We start from the raw sequence: 21,497 nt of genomic DNA, 5'->3' as shown, positions 1-21,497 counted from the left end.
TCGTATTCAACTCCGTACGGACCGCTGCTCCATAACCTGTCCGCCTCAGAGCAGGCGGACAGGTTATGGAGCAGCGGTCCATACGGAGCTTGATAAATTGACCCCAAGGACTTTTTTTGGGCTGCTTTTTTAAAAACATTGATGGCTGCACACATGAAACACCGGAGCACCGCGCCCTACTTAAGACAAAATTATTGAAAAAGAAGTCAATACGGTTAAGATAACATCTATTGAGAGCCGACTTGGACTTACTCTGAAGCAGAACATGGCAGGTCCTCCTGGACGTTATACTGTTGTATATGCCTACGATAATTTAAATCTTGTGAATGTCTGTCTTTTACATAGGGGCAGTAACTAATAAATTGTATTCTTTTTACGTGAGTCGCTGAAGCGCATCTCTTACTCTTTGTTTTTCAGCATCTTAAGTTTCAGATACTTATGGCAGGGAAGCAGCTCTCTCTCACTTACATGACCTGTTGAACAGCCTTGATGTATTGTATTGTTCAATGGATATCTACAGTATATTTGGAAGATTCCTCTATTAAAGGGACTCCGAGGTCAAATTAAATTTTCATGATTCAGATACAGCATGTCATTTTAAACAACTTTCCAATTTACTTCCATTAAAAAAATGTGCACAGTCTTTTATATTTACACTTTTTGAGTCACCAGCTCCTACTGAGCGTGTGCAAAAATTCACAGATTATACGTATATGCATTTGTGATTGGCTGATTGCTATCACATGGTACAGGGGGAGTGGAAATAGACATAACTTTGAAATTTGTTATAAAAAAATCTACTACTCATTTGAAGTTCAGATTAAGTGCTATTGCATTGTCTTGTTATCTTGCATTTGTTGTTTATGCAAATCTACGGTGTTTACTGGTCCTTTAACCAGTAACTTTTTTTTACTTTGAACAGGCTGAATCACTAATTGTGGTGAGCTAAGAAAACTTGTAAGACAAATACATTTAAGAATGTATTCTGACTTTTAAAGTTGGTGTGTTGTACACAGACTGCATAACTTGTGAGCGGTCGTGTTTACTTTCAAATTGTAACTATGAGCTTTCCTTTTCGACCCACGTAAAATCCTGATATGGCTTTCATGCTAACGTTAGCTCACCAAGTGTAATCTAGCCCAATGTGTTTCTAATTACTTGTTATACCAGCTGAATATGATATGGGGAACTCATCCTTCTGGATTATTTGAAAAAGCTGGTAGTAGGAAATTAATGTTTGCTCCCAACTTAATGATTTCTTATTGGCTCATAAACAACTCAAAAAGTTTTATAGTTGGACAGAGATATGCCCTATTTTACACAAGAAAGATAGTTGTGTCCTAAACAGAAACAATTATTTTAAAGAAGAAAAAAAGAAAGATGAAAGAAGATAAAAGAAAGAACATATATTTTTAACTATAACATTATTTTATTAACTATAGACCTTTTTATATATATATAGGCTAACTAATAGTGGATACAGTTGTAAGCTTTCAGAATGCCTGACGAAGGGCAATTGTATTCACTATTAGTTAGCTATTAAAGGTATCATCTGTACATCGCTTTTGTTATCTTCATATAAAAGGATTTTTATTTTCTTCAGATAGATATACATATATGTATAGAAAACAAAACTAATACTAAATATTTGTGGAACATTTACATTTTTTTTTCGTTAAACGAATATAATGTTCCTTTGTTACAGGTGAAGAAGTTTACCTGTAGCATTATTCTTACTTCTAGGTGCATATTTATAAAGCTCCGTATGGAGCTCAATGCCCCGTGTTTCTGGCTCGCCAGAAACACAAGTTATGAAGCAGCGTTCTAAAGACCGCTGCTCCATAACCTGTCTGCCTGCTCTGAGGCGGCGGACAGTCATTGCCAGAAATTTACCCGATCCAATACGATCGGGTTGATTGACACCCCCTGCTAGCGGCCGATTGGCCGCAAATCTGCAGGGGGCGGTATTGCACCAGCAGTTCACAAGAACTGCTGGTGCAATGATAAATGCTGAGAGCGTATATGGTCAGCATTTATCGATTTGCGGCAGACATGATCCGCGATATCAGATCATGTGCGCTCGCAACTTCTTAAAAAAGGCCCCCTAGTGTGCTGGAGAGCCGCACTAATTCCCTCCCTCTTTCATAGGTTCCCGGCCTTCTCCTTTAACGCAGGTCCTGGTTTCCACCGCTCTAAGCCTCATCTTAGCACAGCTCAGGGCTCTTTGAAGAAGGGTAGGTATTAGCTCAGAAAACAAATGCATACTGAAGTATGCCTTTGTTTTCATTAAATTTAGTTGGTGTATTTGCTCGGATATTCGTTTCGTGTAAGCAAAACAAATGCACATGCCTAGTGTTTTATTTGCTATTATGTACTATGTAACTGAAGCCTTTCTCTTCTTTTCAGGGGAGGTTCTGAGGATGTGATACAACAAGACATTCTTTAAACTCTTAACAGAATAAAAAAAATGTTTTGGAATAAAAAATAAAAAAAATCTGTGCACATTCTTTCTGTACGTTGTTTTACTTATAAATACGTTCTGAAAATAGTTTTTTCAACTTTATCACAGAAAGCAGTTAGCAGCTGCAGATTTCATAAAGAGAATTTTTACAAAGTTGTTTATCTTTGATGTGCTAAACTTTACGCAATAGCAAACTCTGATCTAAATCATGAGTCAAATAGGTCAACACATTCTTGGCATGGAACAGAGAAAGGTAATTCTGATCAAGAATACAGGGAGCAAAGTGTTTTTTTTGGGGGGAGTGAGCCAAAAATAGTCTTGGCAGATCAGAAATATGTAAATAAATAGTAGAATAAAAAAGCACATTGGTGTACTAAATTTTAGGATATTGTTGTCTGGGATCTGATGAATGAATATTGCAATTTAAAAAAAAAAAAGTTTTAGAAAAGCAGCAAAATGTTGTATGCCTTGAACTATCTAGTGACTCTGGCATCAAAGGGGTTAATTGGAGTTCCCTTCCAGCAGAGATGGCTTCTACAAGAATGAGGCACATGTGACATTGCTTTGGCCACATTATATTCATCCTGGGAACATTGTGTCTATGGCGGCACTTACTAAGATTACATAATAAGTAAAGTATACTTCTTTTATACCTGTTGTATTTTTCTAAATATGGAGTGATTTTTAAGTTCTTAAAGGGACAGTTAATTCCTTGTAATTAAAAGACTTTTCTGTTGTGAAGCTTTAGAATAACATATCAGCCAAATCTTAGGGGTTGATTTATTAAGCAGCGGATGTTGCTTATTTGACGCAAGCCTTCCGGCTCGCCGGAAACAGGAATTGAGAAGCCGCTGCTCCTTAACTCATCCGCCCAACTCTGAGGTGGTGGACTGCAATCATCCCGATCAGATATGATCGGGATGATTGACACCCCCTACTAGCGGACGATTGGCCGCGAATGTGCAGGGGGCGGCATTGCACAAGAATTTCACCAGTGTATCCTGTCGGCATTTAGAGATGCAGGACGGACATGATTCGCTATAGTGAACAGGGGTCAAGTCGAGCGGGAACGCAGTAAACTCTGCTGCTGCTGGTAGGAAAAGCTGGAGCACAGCCTGGTTAGAGGGATAGTCAGATCCTCTAGTAATGGGCAGTAACACTTCTTACAATACACTAAATGTGCAAGCTTGTCAGTGGCCCTGCTGTATGATCATCCTGCAATGTAACACATGGTGCTTACATTTCTGTGTGGCTTGCTTTGGGGTTATTTAGCTCACCCCTGATAGCAAATCATGTCCACCCCAGGTATGATAAATCTACCCCTTAATGTTTTAAAAAAAAATAAAAAAAATATCATCCTTTTTACTTCAATTGTTGTTTAGCAGCCAAACTCCACCACCATTTGCCATATTTGGAGGAGCCAATCTGGGCTTTAATGTGCAGACATCAAGGCTAACCATGGTCATAATTTTAGTTAAAAAATCACATGCTTTAAGCTATTAGAGCAATGCTGTAATGCTTATGTTGTGGGATGCAGAGCACTGCTGGTCACAAGCAGAAACTGCCACTAATCCAATCAGCAGTTTCCGCTCTGGGCCAGCAGTGCTATGGGGCTTCCAAGCGGTACTTTAACTATGTGATTAATCATTTTGCAGGGGTTAAACACATATCATTACAACTCTGCTAGTATTAAAGGACCAGTAAATACAGGTGATTTGCATAAACAACAAATGCATAATAAAAAGACAATGCAATAGCACGTTGATCTTCAAATGAGTAGTAGATTTTTTTTCTGACAAATATAAAGTTATGTCTTTTTCCACTCCCCCCTGTATCATGTGACAGCCATCAGCCAATCACAAATGCATATACGTATAGTCAGTGAAATCTTGCACATGCTCAGTAGGAGCCGATGACTCAAAAAGTGTAAATATAAAAGACTGTGCACATTTTGTTAATGAAAGTAAATTGGAAAGTTGTTTAAAATCTCTGCTCTATCCGAATCATTAAAGTTTTATTTTGACGTGAGTGTCCCTTTAAAGTTACATGCTCTAACAGATTAGATCATGTCATGTTATCACTATAAAGGTTTTTTTAATGGATTTTTTTTGCATTTGTTATTAATTAAGCCAATTAAGAAAATAATTTCTTGAAAAGGGTGCAAAATAAATAATGAAAGTATATATGAACCCAAATCTTTTCTTTCATAATTCAGATAGAGCATGCAATTTTAAGCAACTTTCTAATTTACTCCTACTATCAATTTTTCTTTGTTCTCTTGGTATCTTTATTTGAAAAACCAGGAATGTAAGCTTATGAGCCGGCCCTTCTTTGGTTCAGCACCTGTGTAGTGCTTGCTGATTGGTGGCTAAATGTAGTCACCAAGCAGCAAGTGCTATCCAGTATGCTGAACAAAAAATTGGCTGGCTCCTAAGCTTACATTTCTACTTTTTCAAATAAAGATACCAAGAGAAAGAAGAAAAATTGATAATAGGAGTAAATTAGAAGGTTGCTTAAAATTGCATTCTCTATCCGAATCATGAAAGAAAAAAAATAGGTTCAGTAGCCCTTTAAGATGTTTACTGTCACTTTAAGAAGATAAAAAAAATCCTAAAAAAATAGTTTCCCATGATCTAATTAATGGGTCCAGTTACAATTCTTTAGAAAAACTTAAAGGTCCATAATAAACGCTCCTATTTTTAAAATAATAATAAAATATAATGGCCCAGATTACGAGTTTTGCGTTAGAGGCTATGCGGTGCTAACGAGCAGTTATGTCTCACCGCTCACTTACATGCAGCGCTGGTATTACAAGTTTTCAGAAACCCGTCGTTAAAAGACAAGAAGTGAGCGTTGAGCAAAATTTTGCTCATTACCGCACTCCAATACCAGCGCTGCTTAAGTCAGCGGTGAGCTGGTCATAAGGTGCTCGTGCACGATTTCCCCATAGGAATCAACGGGGAGAGCCGGCTGAGAAAAAGTCTAACACCTGCAAAAAAGCAGCGTAAAACTCAGTAACGCAGCCCCATTGATTCCTATGGGAAAATACATTTTATGTTTACACCTAACACCCTAACATGAACCCCGAGTCTAAACACCCCTAATCTTACACTTATTAACCCCTAATCTGCCACCCTGACACCTACATTATAATTATTAACCCCTAATCTTCTGCTCCGGACACCGCCGCCACCTACATTATATGTACTAACCCCTAATCTGCAGCCCCCAACATCGCCGACACCTACATACTATTTATTAACCCCTAATCTGCCGCCCCCAATGTCGCCGCAACCTACCTACATTTATTAACCCCTAATTTGCCGCCCCAAACGTCGCCACCACTATATTAAAGTTATTAACCCCTAAACCTAAGTCTAGCCCTAACCCTAACACCCACTAACTTAAATATAATTACAGTAAATCTAAATAAATATTACTATCATTAACTAAATAATTCCTATTTAAAACTAAATACTTAACTATAAAATAAACTCTAAACTAGCTACAATATAACTAATAGTTACATTGTACCTAGCTTAGGGTTTATTTTTTATTTTACAGGCAAAGTTGTATTTATTTTAACTAGGTAGAATAGTTATTAAATAGTTATTAACTATTTAATAACTACCTAGCTAAAATAAATACAAAAGTACCTGTAAAATTAAACTTAACCTAATAGGATTGAGCTTGCATTCTATTGGCTGTTCCAATCAGTCAATAGAATGCAAACTCAATGGATTGCATCAGCCAATAGGATTTTTTCTACCTTAATTCCAATTGGCTGATAGAATTATATTAGCCAATCGGAATCTAAGGGACGCCATCTTGGATGACGTCACTTAAAGGTACCTTCATTCATCTTTAGTCGTCGGATGAAGAGGATGCTCCACGTCGGATGTCTTGAAGATGGACCCGCTCTGCGCCGGATGGATGAAGATAGAAGATGCCATCTGGATGAAGACTTCTGCCCGTCTGGAGGACCACTTCGGCCGGCTTGGATGAAGACTTCTCCCGGCTTCGTTCAGGACTTCGGCCCGGCTTGGATGAAGACGTCTCCTGGTAAGTCGATCTTCAGGGGGTTAGTTTTAGATTTTTTTAAGGGTGTATTGGGTGGGTTTTATTTTTAGGTTAGGGACTTTGGGCCTGCAAAAGAGCTAACTGCCCTTTTAAGGGCAATGCCCATCCAAATGAGCTTAGGTTTTTTTAGATAGTATTTTATTTTGGGGGGTTGGTTGTGTGGGTGGTGGGTTTTACTGTTGGGGGGTTGCTTGTATTTTTTTTTTCAGGTAAAAGAGCTGATTACTTTGGGGCAATGCCCCACAAAAGGCCCTTTTAAGGGCTATTGGTAGTTTAGATTAGGCTAGGGTTTTTTTTTATTTTGGGGGGGCTTTTTTATTTTGATAGGGCTATTAGATTAGGTGTTATTAGTTTAAATATCTTGTAATTTGTTTATTATTTTATGTAATTTAGTGTTTGTTTTTTTTGTACTTTAGCTAATTTAATTTAATTGATTTAATTGTTGTTAATTTAGTAAATGTATTTAATTATAGTGTAGTGTTAGTTGTTATTGTAACTTAGGTTATGTTTAATTTTACAGGTACTTGTGTATTTATTTTAGCTAGGTACTTATTAAATAGTTAATAACTATTTAATAACTATTTTACCTAGTTAAAATAAATACAAACTTGCCTGTAAAATAAAAATAAACCCTAAGCTAGCTACAATGTAACTATTAGTTATATTGTAGCTAGCTTAGGGTTTATTTGATAGGTAAGTATTCAGTTTTAAATAGGAATTATTTAGTTAATGATAGGAATATTTATTTAGTTTTATTTAAATTATATTTAAGTTATTGGGTGTTAGGTTTAGGGTCAGACTTAGGTTTAGGGGTTAATAACTTTAATATAGTGGCGGCGACGTTGGGGGCGGCAGATTAGGGGTTAATAAATGTAGGTAAGTGGTGGCAATATTAGGGACGGCAGATAAGGGGTTAATAATATTTAACTAATGTTTGCGAGGTGGGAGTGCGGCGGTTAAGGGGTTAATATGTTTTTATAGTGGCGGCGACGTTGGGGGCGGCAGATTAGGGGTTAATAAGTGTAGGTAGGTTGCAGCGACATTGGGGGCGGCAGATTAGGGGTTAATAAATATAATGTAGGTGTTGGTGATGTTGGGGGCAGCTGATTAGGGGTTCATAAATATAATGTAGGTGGCGGCGGTGTCCGGAGCGGCAGATTAGGGGTTTAATATTTTATTTTAGTGTTTGCGATGCAGGGGGGGCCTCGGTTTAGGGGTTAACAGATAGTTTATGGGTGTTAGTGCACATTTTAGCACTTTAGTTATGAGTTTTATGTTACAGCGTTGTACCATAAAACTCTTAACTACTGACTTTTAAATTTGTTAGGGGTCTTGACAGGGTAGGGTGTACTGCTCACTTTTTGGCCTCCCAGGACAGACTCGTAATACCGGCGCTATGGAAGTCCCATCGAAAAAAGACTTTGCGAAGTTTACGTAAGTCATTTTGTGGTAAGGCCAAAGAAGTGTGCGGTACACCTAAACCTTCAAGACTTGTAATACCAGCGGGCGTAAAAAAGCAGCGTTAGGACCTCTTAACGCTGCTTTTTTACCCTAACGCACAACTCGTAATCTAGCCGCAAGTTTGTACAATCCAAATATTATTTAAAATCTTTCAAAACGATGATTAGTAATTTATAAATTCTTACTTAAAAAAAATAGTCCCATGACGATGAATCTCTAAACGTGTCAGAAGTGGGCGTTTTTTTTTCCTAAAGTTGTTCTTTCCAATTAACATACTCTAACATGGGAGTGCGCACGCTATAGCACAATGACGGTGGAAGCTTTGATAGCCTACTGACACACAAGCAGAGAGAATGGTTTCCCTTAGCAACGGATAAACCATCCATGCTATCGTGTCAGTTTTGTCAATGTACTTGCGAAAGAATAATAAAAAGGGACAAGACATCCGTATAATATTGTAGCCTATAATGCAATATTTCTTTGTAATTATATTTATATATAAACATTATTTGAACTGAGTTGACATTTTTTTTTAATAATTTTTCTTCTGCAATTTGTCAAAAATGACACGCTAGCAGAGCTAATGTATAATATGCAAAGTCAAATAATTTATCATGTCATTCTACGATCCGGACTTGTATTGACATAGTGCTGTAGCGTAAATTGGGATTTCACTTGTGTTTTAATGTAATATTTATATATATATATATATATTTCTCTGGAAATATTCTGTGTACAATTATTGAACTTTAATATATTGAGCAACAACATAAACATATATAGTATATATCAGCCTTTAATTTTTTGTATTAAAAGTAATAAATATGATGATCATTACAGGCAAATACTCATAAATAATTTATGTAACATTAAAATGCTTTTAACGATTTTCCTACTCATGGATTTGCAGGATTTCTAAATAGCTTTCTCACGCAATGTGTAGGACAATTTATAATCAGCTGTGTGACCAGCTGTTACTGACGCTTTAATGGTTGCTATAGCAACCAATGACGAGAGCGATTTTGTGTGCGAGCAAGGAGGGGCAGTAGCTACCCGATGGAATGTGCGACCGTGACGTCACCACATTCCTGAGCGCACACGTGACTGGTTGACCACCAATCACCTGCTAGAGACACCTCCTTCCCAGGCTGCTGGTTTATTGGGACTGACTCGCACTGTCACTAACCGACCTACAGATTGTTTTTCAAAGATCTTTATTATGGAATGTGCTTATCGAAACAATGACGCTGCAGTCCTATTAAATTTGATTACAAATGTATGGTACCTAGATTAAATAGATACACTATGTATTATTCTATAGCATCTTGAAGCGAATGCTGAGATTAAGGTAATTATTATTATTCATTTTAACAGTGATTTTATGAATATAACAAAGATGCCCAGTGAGATGGTATTTCTTACCGAAACCCATACATGTGTTGAAGATATCAAGGGTGCAAGATTATTATAACTTTGTAGCAATCATTATAGTTTAAAAAAAATTTGCAATTAATCTAGGTACAATACATTTCTAATGAAATTGAATAGGACTGCAGGGTCATTGTTTCGATAAGATACAAGAAATATATAAATTGGTGAGAGTGCGCTAGCAGCAGCAGGGAATGTGTCACTGATATAGGCAAATGTTGTTTGAATATATTATGAAATCAATAAAGCAAATTTGTTATAAAATACAAACACATTTATTTCAATAAATACATAGGTAAAATCCTAATTTTATGACCGGTCTTAAATATTTAAGAACTTAAAGAGTAAAGGCAAGTATTTCAATAATTTAAAAATGCTATTGCATAGAGTTAAAAGAAAATTGGGGATTTACATATACAACTTGTTTGCAAGTTTAGAAATATAGTGGTGCACCACTCTTTATGTTGCGGTAGTAGCTGAATAGCTGATATATCACCAATCCACCTTATTATTTTGGTACAAAAGGTTTGACTGTTTGCACACAAAACAAAGTAAAGTCACACTTTGAGAAGAAAAGTAAAAAATATGTGTATATATATGAATCGTTTCAATAAACGACTAGTCCCAATTGTATTTTCCTTTAAATATACGTTCCTTGTGCCTGTATAATTTCTTAGTTCTGTAGTTTATAAAGTGCCCAGTTTCATTTTGATGTAATAGTTCGTAGTTGGATCGTGTGTATAATTGGCAATATCGGCTACTTTACCTCTGCATGCCTTTCGGTCTCTTCGTGGGTATGTCTCCTCCACTCACCTTCTGGCATAGGTAACTCAGCGTTACCTATGCCAGAAGGTGAGTGGAGGAGACATACCCACGAAGAGACCGAAAGGCATGCAGAGGTAAAGTAGCCGATATTGCCAATTATACACATGATCCAACTACGAACTATTACATCAAAATGAAACTGGGCACTTTATAAACTACAGAACTAAGAAATTATACAGGCACAAGGAACGTATATTTAAAGGAAAATACAATTGGGACTAGTCGTTTATTGAAACGATTCATATATATACACATATTTTTTACTTTTCTTCTCAAAGTGTGACTTTACTTTGTTTTGTGTGCAAACAGTCAAACCTTTTGTACCAAAATAATAAGGTGGATTGGTGATATATCAGCTATTCAGCTACTACCGCAACATAAAGAGTGGTGCACCACTATATTTCTAAACTTGCAAACAAGTTGTATATGTAAATCCCCAATTTTCTTTTAACTCTATGCAATAGCATTTTTAAATTATTGAAATACTTGCCTTTACTCTTTAAGTTCTTAAATATTTAAGACCGGTCATAAAATTAGGATTTTACCTATGTATTTATTGAAATAAATGTGTTTGTATTTTATAACAAATTTGCTTTATTGATTTCATAATATATTCAAACAACATTTGCCTATATCATTGACACATTCCCTGCTGCTGTTTAGCACAATCGAACCAATTCAGGATTTTACCTATGTGTTTATTTATTGAAATAAATGTGTTTGTATTTTATAACAAATTTGCTTTATTGATTTCATAATATATTCAAACAACATTTGCCTATATCAGTGACACATTCCCTGCTGCTGTTTAGCACAATCGAACCAATTCAGGATTTTACCTATGTGTTTATTTATTGAAATAAATGTGTTTGTATTTTATAACAAATTTGCTTTATTGATTTCATAATATATTCAAACAACATTTGCCTATATCAGTGACACATTCCCTGCTGCTGTTTAGCACAATCGAACCAATTCAGGATTTTACCTATGTGTTTATTGATATAAATGTGTTTGTATTTTATCACTTATTTGCTTTATTGATTTTATATATTTGCCTATACCAGTGACACATCCCCTGCTGCTGCTAGCGCACTCTCACCAATTTATATATTTCTTGTATCTTTCCATTATATATCTGTCTTTGGGAGCAGATAGGTGATAGTGCAAGGGGCAATTTGCGCACCATTAAGAATTCCATAATCCATTTCATTGTTTCGATAAGCACATTCAATAATATCTCATAAAGAGCTTTGTAAAACAATCTGTAGGTCGCTTAGTGACAGTGCGAGTCACTCCCAATAAACCAGCAGCCTGGGAAGGAGGTGTCTCTAGCAGGTGATTGGTGGTCAACCAGTCACGTGTGCGCTCAGGAATGTGGTGACGTCACGGTTGCACATTCCGTCGGGTCGCAGATTTCGACACAACACCGGCACAAGTATCCAATTGCATTGCGTATCTAAAACCTGTCATTAATGCGCATGTTCTAAATCCCATATTGGTCGGATGACCTGAACATTGATTGCGAACTTAGTCTGCAAATTTAATGGGCAGTGGAAGGTAGAAAATCTTTTATTAAACATAACATTAAAAATAGATTACACATTTAATAGGTCTAAATTTAAAAAATGTTAAGCACATTACAAAGTATTGTTTGATATGTAAAAAAAAAAGCGATTATAATGGCCCTTTAATGATTTTTCTACAAAAGTAAACATTTAAGTCTACATGTATTTTTATAGATAAATCATTTGAAAAACTTTTCTAAATGACTGTAATCAGCCGGCCCTCGTAATGTTATTATTGTTTGTTATTTAGCTATCATCTGGAAATGTACAAAATGTTAATCTCCACACACAAAACAAATATACACATAGCATTTGTAAATATAGACATTGTACCAAAACACAAACTTAGCCATTGCGGAATTATTTGTTCAAAATTCAAATCAAACATTTCAATTAAACTTTGGTATCAGCACATAAGGGTATCTACTTCCTGCCCAGCTTGTATATAAGGAGTGCTTGCATAAGGACATATACTGCAGTAACACATAGACAAGGTGAGTGCTTTATCATGTGCTTTATGTAGAATTACTGGGACATTGCGTATTAAAGGGACATTAAACACTTTGAGGTGGTAATATAAAATGATAAATTGTGTATATATATATATATATATATATATATATATATATATATATATATATATATATATATAAAAAGTCTGCAATATAGTTTCATTATTTATTTTGTCCCCATTTCCTGGAATTTCATTCTGAAATTGTGAGCTTTTCAGTTTCTGTTAGAAATGGAAGTGCAGAACACTGCTATATACCACACAGCCATTAGCTGCACACTCTAGTGACTTATTTATAACTGTACCTAATTGGCCACAGCAGAGAAGGTAACCTCAGTTACAACATGGCAGCTCTCATTGTTTTATAGACATTAAAACTTTACACTTATTTTAAACAGCTACTGAAACTAATCATTTCTTTGAATGCATCATTCTATTTAGCATTTGTTTGGTGTTTAATGTCCTTTTAATTGTTGATTTTAAGGAAGCAGTTAAATATTAACCCCTTAATGACCACAGCACTTTTCCATTTTCTGTCCATTTGGGACCAAGGCTATTTTTACATTTTTGCGGTGTTTGTGTTTAGCTGTAATTTTCCTCTTACTCATTTACTGTACCCACATATATTATATACCGTTTTTCTCGCCATTAAATGGACTTTCCAAAGATACCATTATTTTCATCATATCTTATAATTTACTTTAAAAAAAATTATAAAATATGAGAAAAAAATGGAAAAAAAACACACTTTTTCTAACTTTGACCCCCAAAATCTGTTATACATCTGCAACCACCAAAAAACACCCATGCTAAATAGTTTCTAAATTTTGTCCTGAGTTTAGAAATACCCAATGTTTACATGTTCTTTGCTTTTTTTGTAAGTTATAGGGCCATAAATACAAGTAGCACTTTGCTATTTCCAAACCATTTTTTTTTCAAGATTAGCGCTAGTTACATTAGAACACTAATATCTTTCAGGAATCCCTGAATATCTATTGACATGTATATATTTTTTTTTAGTAAACATCCCAAAGTATTGATCTAGGCCAATTTTGGTATATTTCATGCCACCATTTCACCGCCAAATGCGATCAAATACAAAAAATCGTTCACTTTTTCACAAATTTTTTCACAAACTTTTGGTTTCTCACTGAAATTATTTACAAACAGCTTGTGCAATTATGGCATAAATGATTGTAATTTTTTCTTTGGGATCCCCTTTGTTCAGAAATAGCAGACATATATGGCTTTGGTGTTGCTTTTTGGTAATTAGAAGGATGCTAAATGCCACTGTGCACCACACGTGTATTATGCCCAGCAGTAAAGGGGTTAATTAGGGAGCATGTAGGGAGCTTTTTGGGGTAATTTTAGCTTTAGTGTAGTGTAGTAGACAACCCCAAGTAATGATCTAGGCCCATTTTGGTATATTTCATGCCACCATTTCACCGCCAATTGCGATCAAATTAAAAAAAAAGTTAAATTTTTCACAATTTTAGGTTTCTCACTGAAATCATTTACAAACAGCTTGTGCAATTATGGCACAAATTGTTCTAAATGCTTCTCTGGGATCCCCTTTGTTCAGAAATAGCAGACATATATGGCTTTGGCGTTGCTTTTTGGTACTTAGAAGGCCGCTAAATGCCGCTGCGCATCACACTTGTATTATAGCTAGCAGTGAAGGGGTTAATTAGGAAGTTTGTAGGGAGCTTGCAGGGTTAATTTTAGCTTTAGTGTAGAGATCAGCCTCCCACCTGACACATCAGACCCCCTGATCCCTCCCAAACAGCTCCCTTCCCTCCCCCACCCCACAATTGTCCCCGCCATCTTAAGTACTGGCAGCAACTCTGCCAGTACTAAAATAAAATATATATTTAGGCTTTTTTTTTTTTTTTTTTAAAGCATATTTACATATGCTGCTGTGTAGGAGCCCCCCTTAGCCCCCAACCTGGCTGATCCCCCACCAAACAGCTGTCTAACCCTCCCCCTCTGCCTTAATGGCCGCCATCTTGGGTACTGGCAGCTGTCTGCCAGTACCCAGTTTATAAAAAAAACAGTTGCTTTTTTATTTTTTTCCCCATTTTCTGTAGTGTAGCTCCCCTACCCACCAAAGAACAAACCCCCACCCCCTCCTAGATACCTTTGACTGTTGTTTTTTTTTTAAATAAAAAGCTTTACACTGAAACTTTTCTGTAGTGTAGCGGTTACCACCCGCTCCCCGCCCCGTGCACGCGCCCGCCCCGCCGCCCGGCGTGCACGCGCGCGCGCGCCTGTGCGCGCCCCCCATCGCCCCCCGCCCCCGATCCCGCCCCCCTCTACATTACCCGGCCCATCGATGGCCGCCCACCCGCCTCCCAAGTCAGCTCCCACCCACCAACGTTACCAGCCACCGATGTCCGGTGCAGAGAGGGCCACAGAGTGGCTCTCTCTGCACCGGATGGCCATTTAAGGTTATTGCAGGATGCCTCCATATCGAGGCATCACTGCAATAACCGGAAAGCAGCTGGAAGCGAGCAGGATCGCTTCCAGCTGCTTTCCACACCGAGGACGTGCAGGGTACGTTCTCAGGCATTAACTGCCTTTTTTCTGAGGACGTACCCTGCACGTCCTCGGTCGTTAAAGGGTTAAGCTAGGCATACATTTTACAATCATGCGCCTAGATTACGAGTTTTCCGTTATAGAGTGCTGTAGCCTTATAAATTTAGGACCAGTTAGGGGAGAGCGTTAGCTGGGGCCTGAGCGTTTGCAGAGTATTCCATCTCTCTAAGCTCCCATCTGTCTAAGTGACCATCTTTAAGTGACAGCGCTGAGAATTAGACAAGAATTGAACAAGATTTGAAGAAGATTTGAGGCAAGCAAAATATTTTATTTCAAAAAATCTTTTGCACTTAACATTCTGCTATGTTTTCAGAACTGCTTTATCTTTCAACAGTCTCATGTCTATTCCACAAGCAGGCTCAAATGCTCATACCTTACCCTTCTCCACATGCAGTTTATATAGACCCCTCTCTCCTTTCCTCTCCATACCTTAGCTCTCACGAAATACTTTCTATTTTAAAATCTATTTCACTAAACTGCATCACCTCACAGAAATGCCCCCACTGCTATAAATCTCATTCTCACCTACTCTTACTTTGCATCTTGATGCTATTAGCATCAGGTGACATCTCTCCAAATCCTGGGCCCACCCTCATTCCCACCATTACCCAATCTTGCACTCCATATAGAAACTTTAATAAAAGCAACACACATAACCTCATTTTCATCCGAAGCATCCCACACGCATACACTCCTTTCACCTGCGCACTATGGAACTCTCGCTCTGTCTGCAACAAACTTACAGCAATTCATGACCTGTTTATATCAAATGCTTTCACCATTTTAGCAATTACAGAAACCTGGCTATCTCCTTCTGACACTGTTTCCATTGCTGCTCTCACACACGGTGGTCTTTACTTTAGCCATACCCCTAGGCAAGGTGAGAAACGTGGCGGCGGTGTTGGCATCCTGCTCTCCCCCTCCTGCACTTATCAATACCTACCTCCAATCCCATCTCTTTCCTTCTCCTCGTTTGAAGTCCACTGTATTCGCCTGTTCTCCACCCTATCCCTAAAAGTGGCGGTCATCTATCGCCCTCCTGGACCAACCTCCCAATTCTTTGACAACTTCGCTGCCTGGCTTCCTAACTTTCTCTCTTCAAATATACCAACCCTAATTTTTGGGGACTTCAACATTCCCATTGACAACCCATCTGCCCCTGCTGCCTCTAAACTTCTTTCACTCACATCCTCCTTCGGTCTCTCACAATCCACCCCATTCCCGAATCACCGTGATGGACACTCCATTGACCTGGTATTTTCCTACCTCTGCTCTATATCTGACACCCCCTGTCTCCCTTTTCCCATTTCAGACCATCACCTGGTCACCTATAATATTAATGCAACAGCTAAACCCACTTCTCCATCCCGCCCCCGCACCTGTAGAAATACACATGCCGTGGATCCACTCCAATTTTCAAAAATCATTCAAAATCTCCTCCCTCACACCTCCACTATAACCTGCCCTGATCTCGCTACAGCCCACTATAACAAAACTCTCTCCTCTGCATTAGACACACTTGCCCCTCCCCAGCTGCGCAAAACACCACGCCGTCAGTTACAGCCCTGGCATGCTCAGCAAACACGCTATTTGCAAAAATGCTCCCATACTGCTGAGCGTGTCTGGAGGAAAACTCACTCTGAACCTGATTTCATACACTATAAGTTTATTCTTCGTTCATACACTTCCGCCCTTCACTTAGCCAAACAAACTTACTTCTCTTCTCTCATATCTACTCTTTCCTCAAACCCTAAATGACTCTTCTCCACCTTTAACTCTCTCCTCTACCCACCTGCTCCACCACCCCCCCCCTGTCTTTAGTGCTCAAGACCTGGCAGACTACTTTTTAAACAAAACACATACTATCCGAAGCAACATCCCAACACCAACCTGCAATACTCCAACAACAGGCCCAATTACTCCCTCTGCCAGCCTCTGTAACTTCCATCCAACCACTGAGAATGAAGTTTCTTCCTTACTATCTTCCTCATGCCTCACTACCTGCCCACTCGACCCTATCCCTTCCCATCTAATTCCCTCCCTATCTTCCACCCTCACTCCTGCTCTTACCCACATCTTCAACCTATCTCTCTCTACCGGCTCATTCCCATCTTCTTTCAAACATGCAAAAGTCACTCCCATACTCAAAAAAACCCTCCCTCAACCCTAATTCTCCTGAAAGCTACCGCCCCATATCACTGCTTCCACTAACATCAAAACTCCTTGAACTAGTTTACAATCGCCTAACCCACTTCCTGTCCGCCAACTCCTTGCTTGACCCACTGCAATCCGGATTCCACCCAAAACACTCAACTGAGACTGCCCTTACCAAGGTCACAAACAATCTTCTCTCTGCTAAAAATATTTGCCACTACTCTATACTCATCTTACTTGACCTCTCAGCTGCCTTCGACACAGTTGACCACCCCCTCCTCCTACAGACCCTTAGCTCTTTTGGCCTCTGTGACACTGCTCTTTCCTGGATTCATTCCTATCTTTCTCACAGGTCTTTTTCTGTGTCATTTGCCGGCGACTCCTCCTCTCCTATGCCTCTGTCTGTTGGAGTACCTCAAGGATCTGTTCTGGGTCCTCTACTCTTCTCCATCTATACTTCTTCGCTGGGTAAACTTATCAACAGTTATGGTTTCAAATATCACCTCTATGCTGATGACACCCAGATCTACCTCTCCACCCCTGCTCTCTCTCCCTCTGTCCTCTCTCATGTCAGCAACTGCTTATCTGGTATTTCTTCCTGGATGGCCTCTCACCACCTAAAGATTAACATGTCCAAGACTGAGCTCCTTCTTACCCCCCCTCAAGCTCTACACCGACTTCTGACTTCTCTATCCCTGTTGACGGCATCACCATTTCCCCATCGCCCCAAGTCCGCTGCCTTGGAGTCACACTTAACTCAAACCTATCCTTCATCCCCCATATCCAATCGCTTTCTACATACTGCAGCAATCATCTACGCAATATTTCCAAAATTCGCCCTTTTCTGAGCGCTGACACCACAAAGCAAATAATCCACTCCCTTGTTATCTCCCGACTTGACTACTGCAACAACCTACTCACTGGCCTTCCTCTTTCCCGCCTCTCCCCCCTTCAATCCATCCTAAATGCCTCTGCCAGGCTGATCCACCTTTACCGTCAATCTGTATCTGCTGCACCTCTCTGTGAGTCCCTTCATTGGCTCCCCATTCACAGCAGAATTAAATTCAAAATTCTCACCCTTACATACAAAACTCTCACCAACGCCGCTCCCCTCTACCTATCCTCTCTAATACACAAGTATACTCCAGCCCGTCCACTAAGATCCAACAATGACCTGCTCCTTGCATCCACAACTATCACCTCCTCTCATGCTAGACTGCAGGACTTCTGTCGTGCAGCACCTACCGTCTGGAACACTCTCCCTCGTGCTGTCAGGCTTTGCCCTAATCTTTCTTCCTTTAAATGCTCCCTGAAGACTTTTCTGTTCAGGGAAGCCTACCACCCAACTCAATAATAAATTAATTTCACTTACCTAATATTTCCCTCATCTAACTCTGTATTAACATCCTTCTCAATCTTGCAGTCCTCACCTTCTGTTTCTCAACCTCCTACCCTTTTAGATTGTAAATTCCCACGGGAATAGGGCCCTCAATCCCTCCTGTATGTGTTTGTAAAATTTGTCCTGTCTCTTACAAGTCTTGTATTGTTTTATTTAAATGAATTGTATCCATGGACAGCGCTGCGGAATATGTTGGCGCTTAATAAATAAAGTATAATAATAATAATAATAATAGAGGGTGTGAAACGAAAGGAACAAAAGTTGCGTTATTTCACTGAAAAGTCTCCTTGTGCAAGCAATTTGGTGGATCCATACCGCACAAAATCCAATTGCTGCTTTGAGGTGCTCGTGCACGCTTTCCCCATAGACATCAAAGGGGAGAGAGTGTTAGAAAAAAAACTAACACCTGAAGCGCGGAATGAAAAGCTCCGTAACGCAGCCTCATTGATGTCTATAGGGAAAAAAGTTACGTTTAAACCTAACACCCTAACATAAACCCCAAGTCTAAACACCACTAATCCGCCGTCCCCGACATCGCAGACACCTAAATAAAGTTATTAACCCATAATCTGCCGCTCCCGACATCGCTGACACCTAAATAAAGTTATTAACCTCTAATCTGCCGCCCCCGACATCGCCGACACCTAAATAAAGTTATTAACCTCTAATCTGCCGCCCCCGACATCGCTGACACCTAAATAAAGTTATTAACCCCTAAAATGCCGCTCCCCGACATTGCCGCCACTAATAAAAGTTATTAACCCCTATTCTGACTTTAGGTAAAAGAGCTGAATCCCCTTTTAAGGGCAATGCCCATACAAATGCCCTTTCAGGGCAATGGGAAGCTTAGGTTTTTTATTTTGGGGGGTTGGTTGGGTGGTGGGTTTTACTGTTGGGGGTCTTTGTATTTTTTTCCAGGTAAAAGAGCTGATTTCTTTAGGGCAATGCCCTACAAAAGGCCCTTTTAAGGGCTATTGGTAGTTTATTGTAGGCTAGGGTTTTTTTATTTGGGTTTTTTTTTTGTTTTTATAGGGCTATTAGATTAGGTATTATTGTTTTTATTTTTGATAATTTATTTTGTTATTTTTCGTAATTTAGGTTTGTTATTTTTCGTAATTTAGTATTTTTTATTTTTTGTAATTTAGACTTAATTTTTTTTGTAGTGTTAGTTTTTTTTAATGTGTAATTTAGTTTTTTTAATTGGTAGTTATTTTAATTTTAGTATAATAGTTTAGTATAATAGTTATGTTAGGTTAATTGTTAGTTTAAACTTAGGTTTTTTTTAATTTCAGGTAAGTTTTTATTTATTTTAAGATAGGGATATTGTAATTTTAATTTAAAGTTAGGGGGTGATAGGTTTAGGGGTTAATAGTTTAATTTATTAGTGGCGATGTGGAGGGGCTGGCCGTTTAGGGGTTAATCGGTTTATTTAGTAGTGGCGATGTGGGGGGATGGTGGTTTAGGGGTTAATAGGTTTAGTTAGTGGCGGCAGTGTCGGGGAGCGGCGGAATGGGGTTAATAACTTTATTATAGTGGCGGGGATGTGGGCGTGCGGCAGATTAGGGGTTAAAACATTTTAAATAGTGTTTGCGATGCAGGAGGGTGGTGGTTTAGGGGTTAATAGGTAGTTTATGGGTGTTAGTGTACTTTGTAACATTTTAGTCATGAGTTTTGTGAAACATTTTTGTTGCGCAAAACTCATAACTACTGCTCTCAGATGGTGGTATGGATCGTGTCGGTATAGGCTGTAACGCAAGCATTTTAGCCTCACCGCACAGCCTGTAATACTGGCGCTATAAAAATCCCATGCAAAAACTTATTTTTTGGAGTGCGGGATTGACGTTGCGTTACAGGCTAAAATGCTTGCGGTATAGGTATAACAACACAACTTGTAATGGCTGCGTTACTGTTTTTACGCTGAAAACGGACACTTAAATTTGAGGGCATTTGGGGCACATTTAGAAAATAACCAGAGGTCTGACCTCTGTTTCATTTTCTGAGTGCTAATTGCTACCACATGCTCACAGTATCAATATCCAGCCACTTGCAAATTTGCCCCTTTGCTGGTGCACAATAACTTAGGGCTCCACTTGTAATCTTTGGGCTAGATTACATGTGATCAAAGAATCAAAAGACAGAGTGAGCTCAGAGGAGGGGAAAGGAAAAAAAAGGGGGATAATACTAAACCAAACATACACTAAAAACAGTCAGAGTCCAAGGCTAGTGTCGGTAGTTGGCTGCAGCGAAATTTGTAAAAGTCTCTTAAGTCAAATGTAGTGATAGATGATGAAAGGTCATCATGCAGCTCCCCAGGTGAGGTCACAGCTGTCCCTTTGGTAGAAGCTGAGAAAACTAAGGCAAGAGACAGGGGCGCCCAATGGCCTAGCACAGTAGTAGCAGTGGATGGTAGTGTGTAGGTGAAGATGAGATACTTATAAATAGGCTGCACCTCCAGGTGCTGTATACGCCTACTGGGATATTGCAGCCTCCCAGCTCACTGGTCACTGGTTAATCTCCAAGAAGGATCAGTCACTTCCGTGTGAAATGGAATATAATGAACAAAACACAATGGACGCCCGATGGCCTAGCATAGTTGGAATAAGGGGTGATAGTAAATTCATCAGCAAAATACTCACAAAGAAGGACGCACCACCAGGTGCTATAGGAGCAGACTGGGAACTCACAGCCTCCCGCAAACTTTCGAAAAATGAAACAAATTTTAACACATTCGTTCAAATCGAATTTCGAATATTTACATAACATTCTAACATTCGATTTTCGAATGTTCGGTTTTGAATTTTACGATTACATTTGAAAATATTTGTTTTGAAAAATTTGAATTTATATTTTTGTAATAGTATTTCTAATGCTTTCTTTAAATGTAATATTCGAATTATGCAATATTGAATCGAAATAGAAACATTCAAATTGATATATTTGTATCTATTATGTATCAATTTACTAGATTCCCTACCACATGAACTGTTGAACTTCTGAATAGTATTTGTTAAATAG

The 21,497-nt window shown here is 38.6% G+C and overlaps 1 protein-coding gene across 1 annotated transcript in view; it reads left to right on the top strand.

Annotated features, from left to right (window-relative positions):
* The first annotated feature begins 12,293 nt into the window (after window positions 1-12,293).
* Window positions 12,294-21,497, top strand: part of LOC128640255 (pancreatic triacylglycerol lipase) — a 165,724-nt gene continuing 156,520 nt past the window's right edge. Inside the window, exon 1 of the mRNA XM_053692683.1 lies at window positions 12,294-12,317. The gene's annotated coding sequence lies outside the window, so the exon portion shown is untranslated. The remainder of the gene's footprint in view (window positions 12,318-21,497) is intronic.

This window comes from Bombina bombina, chromosome 9, assembly GCF_027579735.1.
Source record: "Bombina bombina isolate aBomBom1 chromosome 9, aBomBom1.pri, whole genome shotgun sequence".
Classification (NCBI taxonomy): Eukaryota; Metazoa; Chordata; class Amphibia; order Anura; family Bombinatoridae; genus Bombina; species Bombina bombina.
This window is presented reverse-complemented; position numbering and strand designations above follow the sequence as displayed.